Source organism: Glycine max, chromosome 16 (assembly GCF_000004515.6).
Source record: "Glycine max cultivar Williams 82 chromosome 16, Glycine_max_v4.0, whole genome shotgun sequence".
NCBI classification, from domain to species: Eukaryota; Viridiplantae; Streptophyta; class Magnoliopsida; order Fabales; family Fabaceae; genus Glycine; species Glycine max.
Genome location: NC_038252.2, coordinates 11,022,454 through 11,032,104, shown reverse-complemented (window position 1 = coordinate 11,032,104; position 9,651 = coordinate 11,022,454). Strand labels below are relative to the sequence as shown.

General features: G+C 33.8%; 1 non-coding gene across 1 annotated transcript; it reads left to right on the top strand.

The window, feature by feature from the left end:
* Positions 1-2,982: 2,982 nt before the first annotated feature.
* LOC112999828 (small nucleolar RNA R71) lies at positions 2,983-3,090 on the top strand. The gene has a single exon (XR_003265046.1). It is a non-coding gene; the product is annotated as a small nucleolar RNA R71 (small nucleolar RNA).
* Positions 3,091-9,651: the final 6,561 nt, after the last annotated feature.

Below are 9,651 nucleotides of genomic sequence, written 5' to 3'. Positions count from 1 at the left end.
GTGCCATAACCACGTTGGAAATCAAAAAGAGGTAAAATAATAATATAATAATATAAAAAAAATACCTTTTAGTAAAATAAAGCGAAAAATCAATTGGACGTTTTCTCTTTGGGATTTCTCATTCTTAATCGAATTGACTAATAACTAAAGTGAAACTAAAGGCTAAAATCAACTCGCCTAGTCAAGCTCGTCCATAAAAATAGGTTTTTGAAGTTTGTCATTTCAATTTCTTACTAAGTAGAATGGATCATTTTCAAGGTCCAAACGCCTTAAAATGATCACCTTTTAAGTAAAAAAGAATCACTTGATAAAAAAGAACTACGTAGGTCTGATTTCCTCATCGCAATTGAGGAATACGTAGGAGCAAAGGGAAACACCCTTGTCGACCACAAAAAGAGAAAAAATATAAAAAGGGTATAAAGGGTATAAAGGATATAAAGACATAAAAAGGGAACATAAAAAATCAAAGTCATGTTTGCACATTCGATTAAAGGCTGCCGTCCCTTGGGACGGACGTGTGGGGTGCTAATATCTTCCCCGTGCGTAAATACAACTCCCGAACCTTTCACTTAAAAGTTCGTAGATCGCGTCTTTTCCGGTTTTTCCGACGTTTTTCTCAAATAAACGTTGGTAGCGACTCCGCGCGTATTCCTTTCGTGGAACACGCATCCCGCGAGTCACGCGTCGCCCTCCCGCCGAAGGGTAGGTTGCGACACTATGCATGCAAGTAGATGGGCTAATACCAGGAATGTCTGCTAAAGTCCATCCAATGGCTTTTTTGTGCTTCTTGAGAACTAGCAACAACTTCTCCTCTTGCTCAGCAGCAAGGGAGGCAGAGATGATCACTGGAAATTTTTCCTTGTCCTTCAAGTAAGCATATTTGAGGGTTGCTGGTAAGGGCTTCAACTCTGGTGTGGGTGGTGGCTAAACAGTGGGAGGAACCAGGGTAGGAGAAAAAGAAGGTTCCTCAGCCTGTACCTCATAAAGTAAGTCAGAAGTATATGTACTTCCTGTAACATTGTTAGTGCATTCTGACTCTAAAAAATCAACATCAAGAGGTACAACACCAGACTCAAATTCAAATTCACTCTCAGCATAAAAATCAGATACAGGATCAAATTCAAACTCAGATTCAGATTCAACACATAAGGAATGACAAGTATGCAGATCAGATAAAAATGGATGTTTCCTACCATGAAGAACAAAATCAAAATCAAACATATAATCATCAACAATCTGATCAATTATCTCAGCACGAAAAATAGAATGATCCTCAGATGGATGTTTCATGGCATCAAGAATGTTAAAATGAACAACAATATCACCAAATTCCATAGACAATGTCCCAGCATAAACATCTATCTTGGTTCGGGTTGTTTTCATAAATGGCCTACCTAAAATAATTGGAACTGAACCATGAGAAAATCCATCTTCCATATTAAGAACATAAAAATCAACAGGAAAAATAAGTTCACCAACCCAAACCAGCACATCTTCTATGAAACCTGCGGGGTAAGCAACATTTCTATTTGCCAAATGAATCACCACATCTGTAGATTGCAAAGGTCCAAGAGATAAAGAATTGAAAATGGACATAGGCATGACACTAACTGATGCTCCTAGATCTAGCATGACATTCTCAAATTTACTGTTCCCAATAATGCAAGGTATACAGAAAGTACCTGGGTCCTTACATTTCTCAGGAATGTGAGGAACAGATTTACCTATCAATGCTGACACATTTCTACCCATGCTAATCCTTTCATTGCCTTTGAGCTTCCTTTTGTGGGTGCACAGCTCCTTTAGAAACTTGGCATATCTTGGAATCTGCTTGATGGCATTTAGCAGAGGTATGTTCACCTCTACTTTCTTAAAGGTCTCCAAGATCTCCTTTTCCGCTTCTTCCATTTTTTTGTTTGGAATTGCTCTAGGTGGGAATGGAAGAGGGATAGGAGGCTGCTGTAAGTCAGAATTACTAGAAGAAGGTCCACCTGCATAAAAAATTTTGTTAGGAAGCTTTCTCTTTTGTGCAACTATCTCATCCTCTTTTTCAGGTGTAGAATGAAGCTTGACAGGTTCAAGTGCAGGTGTTGCTACTGGTGGAGGCACTTGAATTTGGTTGCCAGAACTCAAGGTGATGACACTCACATTTCTCGGATTTTACACAGTTTGTGAAGGCAATTTGTCAAAATTTTAGGACTGAGCTTGGTTCATCTGAGTAGCCATCTGCCCCATCTGATTTGTCAGGCTCTGAATGGAGGCTCTTGTCTCTTGCTGAAATTGCATATTCTGGATGGTCATTTGTCTCACTAACTCTTCTAAGGAAGGTTGAGGAGGGGCCTCAGTTGCTTGTTGTCTTTGTTGTGACTGCTATTTTTGCATTGGAGAAGGAACATAAGGCTTGCTTGGGCCAGCAACATTCTGAAAAGGAGGGACAGGTTGTTGTTGTTGTGGAGGACTTGTCCATCTCAGATTTGGATGATTCCTCCAACCTGGATTGTATTTGTTGCTTGAAAGGTCATAATTATTCTGTTGTTGTTGGTTTTTCTACTGAGGAGGTCTATTATAAATGTTTGCAGCATAAGCTTCAGGTTGCTCATTAACTCCAGATTGCTACAAAGAAGGACAAAGATCTGTATGGTGATCTGTAGAAGAACATAGACCATAGACTTTTGCAACAGGTGTAGATTTCTGATTCATGGCAAGTTGGGTTACTAGGTTGACCAAGGCATCAAGTTTTCCTTCAAGCTTTTTATTTTCAGTAGATGAAGATGAATCTGTGGCCACCTCATGGACTCCTCTAAGAACAATAACATCATTTCTTGCACTGAATTGTTGGGAGTTGGAAGCCATCTTCTCAATCAAATTCCTAGCTTCAACAAGGGTCATATCACCAAGAGCTCCACCACTGGCAGCATCAATCATACTCATTTCCATGTTGCTAAGTCCCTCATAGAAATATTGAAGAAGGAGTTGCTCAAAAATATGGTGGTGAGGACAGCTTGCACACAATTTCTTGAATCTTTCCCAGTACTCATACAAGCTTTCTCCACTAAGTTGCCTGATGCTTGAAATGTCTTTTCTGATGGCAATGGTCCTAGATGCAGGGAAGAATTTCTCCAAGAACACCCTCTTAAGGTCATCCCAGCTGAAAATGGACCTGGGAGCAAGGTACTATAGCCAATCTTTTGTCACTCCCTCTAGAGAATGAGGAAAAGCCTTTAGAAAGATATGATCTTCTTGAACGTCAGGGGGTTTCATGGTGGAACAAACAATATGGAACTCCTTAAGATGCTTATAAGGATCTTCACCTGCAAGACCATGAAACTTGGGCAGCAAATGTATTAGTCCAGTCTTGAGAACATATGGAACACCCTCATTAGGATATTGAATGCAAATGCTTTCATAAGTGAAATCAGGTGCAGCCATCTCCCTAAGAGTCCTCTCACAAGGTGGAGGTTGAGCCATGTTCTCAGTATAAAAATTAGTAGTGGAATGCTCAAAATCATAATATTCAAAATCACCCTCAACAGAATGCTCAAAATGCACAGAATGACCAAGATGCATACTATGCCTAACTAATCTATGAAAGGTTCTATCTATTTCAGGATCAAAGGGTTGTAAATCACTTGGATTGTCCCTAGTCATGCACTATATGCAGCAAATAATGTGTTTCTCAACAAGCACTTAACAAGGGGGTAAAACTACAGCTATACTCAAACGATATCAAAATGAGCTGAAATTTTGTGAGGCACACCCTAAAATCATGAAAAGATAGCACAAAAATTTTCAAACAAAAATTCAAAGTCTAACTATGAAAACTACCTAAGCAGAGTTTAGAAAAATAGGACAATAATACTTGAAAAATAAAAAAATAATAAAACTTAGTAAATGGATGATTTTTGGAGTTTGGGAGTCCCCAACTAGTTTCCACAGTATGGGAAATTTTTTTCTACCCCAAATGCATATATAATAATAGTTATTCTGATACCCAGAGCAAAAGTTATCACCATTTTAAGTTTTGCTAAAAATAAGTTCCCAAAATTTTTGTCTCTCTCAAATACTATCACACTAAGTGCTCCTGGTATTTTTCACACAAAATATGGATCAAAAGAAGCTACCACACAAAAAATCAGCCAAAAATAACAACTCTAACTATCAAAACAAAAATCGTTAATTAAATTTCAAAATCCGTCGCTAATTCTCAGTCGCTAATCATTGTTCAGCACTGTTCATAGCAAAACAAAAGGTTGAATCAGTCGCTGAATCCGTCGCTAAACAGGGAATGCAACTGAAATGCAAAACAAAACGCTACACAAAATAAGATAATTAAACACTATTATGAACCTTTGGCCCACTGCTCCCTGGCAACGACGCCAAATTTGATCGAGGCCATACCCGAATCAAATAAACATTAAAAATGCATTATCTAGGAAGTGATCCTAGGTCGTCTCCCAATGAGCAATGTTCAACCAAACGTTCATAACAGTTAGTAATAAAACAGTAACGAATTGGGGGTGGGTTGTTTGTTTTTATAAATTAACAGCAAACAAATTTTAATTAGAAAATATCAGAATTAAAACACGTTGTTTCCCCTTGATTCGCAAGCAAGTCTCTTATCTTAGGTTACGAGAATGTATCCTTTATCTGTTCAATCACTTAACTTAATCCAACCCTAAATTAAATTACTAAGCGAAATTCAACATAAGACATTCATTATGTGATTAAGCAACACATACACCAATTAATCATGAACGAACTGATCATTAAGCATGAACGTAAATTAAGCGCAGAGACAATTAATCAAGCACTAAGCATGCATGGATTAATAGCAACAAATACAAAGTAATTGGTGAAGAGGAAAAATTGATCAGAATTCAATAGTAATAATAAAACCTGAAAGAGAGTTGTGCTTGATCCTCAAGAGAAAACAACGCTGGAGACTTGGCCTTCCATTAACCAGTAGAAACGAAATTGTAGATTGAAGCAGAAAATGAAATTTTATTGCTATGTGAATAGTAAAAACTGGAATTGCAAAACCTAAAATTATTCTTTCTCCCTAAAATGAAAAGTGACTAAAACCAAAAGGAGAGATAAACTAAAACTAGAACCTTGGTGCTGTTATATAGTTCTCAGCCCCAAAGCTTACAAATCTGTTTTAAGTCAAAGCCCATAAATAAAATAAAATCTATATAAGATAAGATAAAACAAAATCTAGATGAAATAATATCCAGATGAAATAAAATCTAGATAAGATAAGATAAGATCAAGATAAAATAATATCTAGATGAGATAAAATCTAGATATGATAAGATAAAATCTAGATGAAATAATATCTAGATGAGATAAAATCTAGATAAGATAAGATTTGGTAGAATAAAATTGTCTGCTCTTTTCAAGTCCAAGCCAATTCCGGATTCAAGCCCAATTGCTTATAATTCTCCTGAAATTAAATTAAAAACTCAAAATTAATCCAGTAGGCTCAAATGATAAAATTGCATAATTAATTTGACAATTAAGGCTAATCAGTAATTAAAATGGTGACAAAAAGGGTTAAGAAATATGAGAAAATGATGACACATCATGTTTATTTATCGCCTTGTATTAAATTTTAGTACTTTATTGCCTTATTTATTGTTTTGAATTTTTTGAAAAACTTATGTGAGTTTATTTTGACTAATTTACGTGTGGTTTGATATTATGTTAGCATAGTTATAGATTATAACTCTTTTTGGGATTTAAACATAAAGTTTTTCTTGAACATAACATGATTTGGAAAGAATCAAACAAACAATATTTTTTAAACTTATTTTTGGATCAAAACACAACAAAAGGATTTTTTTTTTTTGAAAAACATTGAGAATGAAAACAATGAAGGACTTTCCCAAATACCAAATGAATTAATTTGAATATGGAAACAGGCCTTAAGCTTTAGTGATTGTATGCAACCACAAATTTTACATTGAGTGTCCTCATTGATATGTTCTACAGTCGATTTTGTATAAATTCAAATTGTCATAACATATGATTCGTGGATATGATTTAGGCTTTCTTTCTTTAAATTTTAAGCCACTGGCCAAAAAGTTATCCCAATGTATATTATTTTTGCCATTTGCAAGCCCTCTGAGCCAAACATTTGATATTTTTGGAACACTAACCCAGGATAAAAGTTTCCTACCTTACCATAGGTTAGGAGAGCAAAGGTGTTTTGTTGGGGAATTCTATCATTTGGTGGCTAATGTGATGTAAATACTCTATTCTTAATATGGGTATTAAGGGAAAACAAAAAGAAAAGAAAAATAGAAAAGAAAAGAGATAAAGAAAAGGAAAAACAAGTTCTTTATGGATAAATAAATGTCTGAATCATGTACAAAGTTGTTGTAAATATATGAATAGAAAGAAGTGATAACTTGGTTGAAACGAAAAAGGATAGCAAGTGATTGTTCGTTTAAGTTACTAGCTAGATTTTTATGTATGCCCTCTTATTCTCAAGGTATGTTTGAATATCCAGAAAAACCAAGATTTCCTTCAAAATCAGGCTCAACCTTAAAAAGTCCTATTGATCCATGATGATTATGCACATTATCTTTGATTTGATGGGAAATGACTTGCAAAATTGATTTATGACGTATCGGTGATTGGAATTGAGATGAAGCACTTGCTTATGTGAGAATTATACACCTTTGATGAGGTTTTCCTCTATTTGAATGCATCCAGTGTTTCCTCTAGTGTTCTTTAGAAACAAAATGCGAAATGATCTTAATCTCATTTTTGGTTCTGTGAATTCCATCTTTGTGCTTTCATTTCTCATTGTTGCATTTTGAAAATTGTTATTCTGATCAATTTGGGGGTTGATTCTTTACAAAGCATGTCCATAATTTTTTAAGCATATTTATTTTATACTTATACTATTGTTATATGTAATTTTTCTTTACTTTGCTTAAGGACAAGCAAGATTCTTTACAAAAATGCAACTTCCTTCTTCATATTTACTTTTCCAATTTCAAATAATTGTTTGGATTTTATGTCTTAATAGAAACCACAAATAACAATGATTGGGCACAACTGGTTAATGTGATGAAGCTAAGGTTGAATCATTCAGGTAGTACTTAAGTTTGATCCTTGATGAAAATAATTTTTTGTCAGACTTTATTTATGTCCCAACTGAACTTCGAATTAGTCATGGTCTCTTTCCTCTTAAAAATATATATATGGGGTTTGCTAACATAGACTCACTTAAAAATTACAAGGTGTATGTTCGCATCAAACACCTTTTCAATTGGAAAAAAACCAATTTGTTATCATTTAGATATGGATAAATCTAAGAGTTGTTATGTAATTTTACTTTTCTTTATTTTTTTTAATTACAAATAATTTTTTCTCATTCCCTTGTTATCTTTTACGCACACTTCCTCCATCTTTGAAGAGTTTCTTCCTATTGACCCCACTCCCATGCAACAAGCTTTGACGTTGGTTGAGCTAAGAAGATGTTACAATGGGTCTATTGCTTTTACGTTGGACTCTATGATCTGAGGTTAAGGATGTCCGATTATAATGATCTACATTTTGCAATTTTTAGATTATCTTTGTCTTTGAGCTTGGCTTGAAACAAATCATTTGTTCATGAGGTGCGGTGAACAAACCACCATTGAGCTTACAAGCAACAATACTTTGTTGATTGTAGTGAACAAAAAAAAAATATTTTCTTCAATGGTTGATCACATACCATTGAAAAAAAAAATCCTCAACCATTTATGCAATCAATTAAAATTCAGCATAAAGGAGAAGATGAATGGGTAAATAAAGAGGATATGAAAAGAGAAAATAGTGGTTGAAGCGAGAGAAACCTTGATGAAAATAATTTTTTGTCAGACTTTATTTATGTCCCAACTGAACTTCGAATTAGTCATGGTCTCTTTCCTCTTAAAAATATTGATGTAAAGTAAATGATGAAAGTCTTTTTTATCCAATTGAAAAGGTGTTGAATACTAATATACACCTTCTAATTTTTAAGTGGGTCTATATGGGATTTGCTAACGTATACACTCATATTTTCTTAATACGAGTGCATTAGCAAGCTACACGATGAGGTATTTTAAGATAATATTTAGTTATAGGTTGCTAACACAATCATACTAAAAAAGCAATGGTGTGCAAGTTGGAAAATTCCTATATACATATACATATATATATATATATATATATATATATATATATATATATATATATATATATATATATATATATATAGAGAGAGAGAGAGAGAGAGAGAGAGAGAGAGAGGATCAAATGACACCAAATCTCATCCATTCATTTTAAATCTAATCTAATTATTCTAAATGGTTCACTAAAAATCTCTTATGACAATCTCTCTCCCCCATTACCCCTCTCATGTGGCCAGCTTCTACTTTTGCTGCCAACAAACTTGTTATGCCTTTCCCATCATGGCGACAAAAGATTGGAAATCAAATTAGCATATGCAATTTCTAATTGGATTTTATGCCATTTGTTCCCTAAACACAATTCTATACCACTTTTTTGTCAGAAAAAACAAAGATTCAAACTCAAATCTTTTGTACTAAGTGTCAATGGCTAAATGGGTGTGGTTGTGTGGAATGTTGGAGTGAGCACAAGAGGCATGTAATGGTGGCAAATGGTATAAAATCAAAAAATGAATACTAGTTTGTAAGAGTCACCTACCACGCTAAGAACTTAATGGTCAAGGAACTTATTATTAAAAGATTTTAAAAGACCTTAATTTATTCATAGGAAAAAGGTGGAAATTTTTTTCATTTTAAGTGAAACTTTGAAATGGAAACTAATTCATTTCTAAAATAAGAAAACCTTTCCATTTATATTTGAATAAACATCATGGTGGAAATCAAAAATATATTTTTCTAATAAAAACATACGTAGCGTTGTAAAAACAAGGAAACACGAGAAAGAGGGTTGAATCATGTTTCTTTAAAACTTTTTTGCAAATTAAACCTGTAAAAAAAAACCTATATTGTCTTATAGAATGAGTTTATACGTGTGATTGATATTAAGTTGTACAAACAACAGTTTCAAAAACTCAATTTTATAAATAAATAAATAAAAACCTTTACTAAAAGCAATGTTGATAGAAATCACAATTCAAGGTTAGACAAATAGATAGAGCAAGAGATATACCAAATTTTATATTGTTTCATCTTTATCTTTGAAACTACGTCAATTCTTGGAAAATCCACAAAATTTCACTATCACATATATAAAGTACAAGTATTATTTTACAAGCCACATTTGGCTTGACCCTAGCTAGTTGTTTTATACTAGCTTTTCAAGCTAAATGCCCAAGTTATCTTTTATACAAATCCTCTCAAAGCTTCAACAAATCAAATAGATTTGTTTGATGTAAGGGGTACATCAACTTTTGTTAACATCTTATAGATTGATATAAGCTTATGCCCATATTTAATACTCTCAAGATTTACAAGGTGTTTTGATAACTTAGCTTCTAATCTTAGAATGAATTACAAAGAATTTGAGTGCTTGTTCACTCATAAGGTTCTCTAACTTCAGCAGTAAAAACTTTAGTTCTCAACAACCTTTATCCAAAAGTAAATGTTTTGACTGAATGGCCTTCTTATTCTTCTTAATTATTTGTAGGTG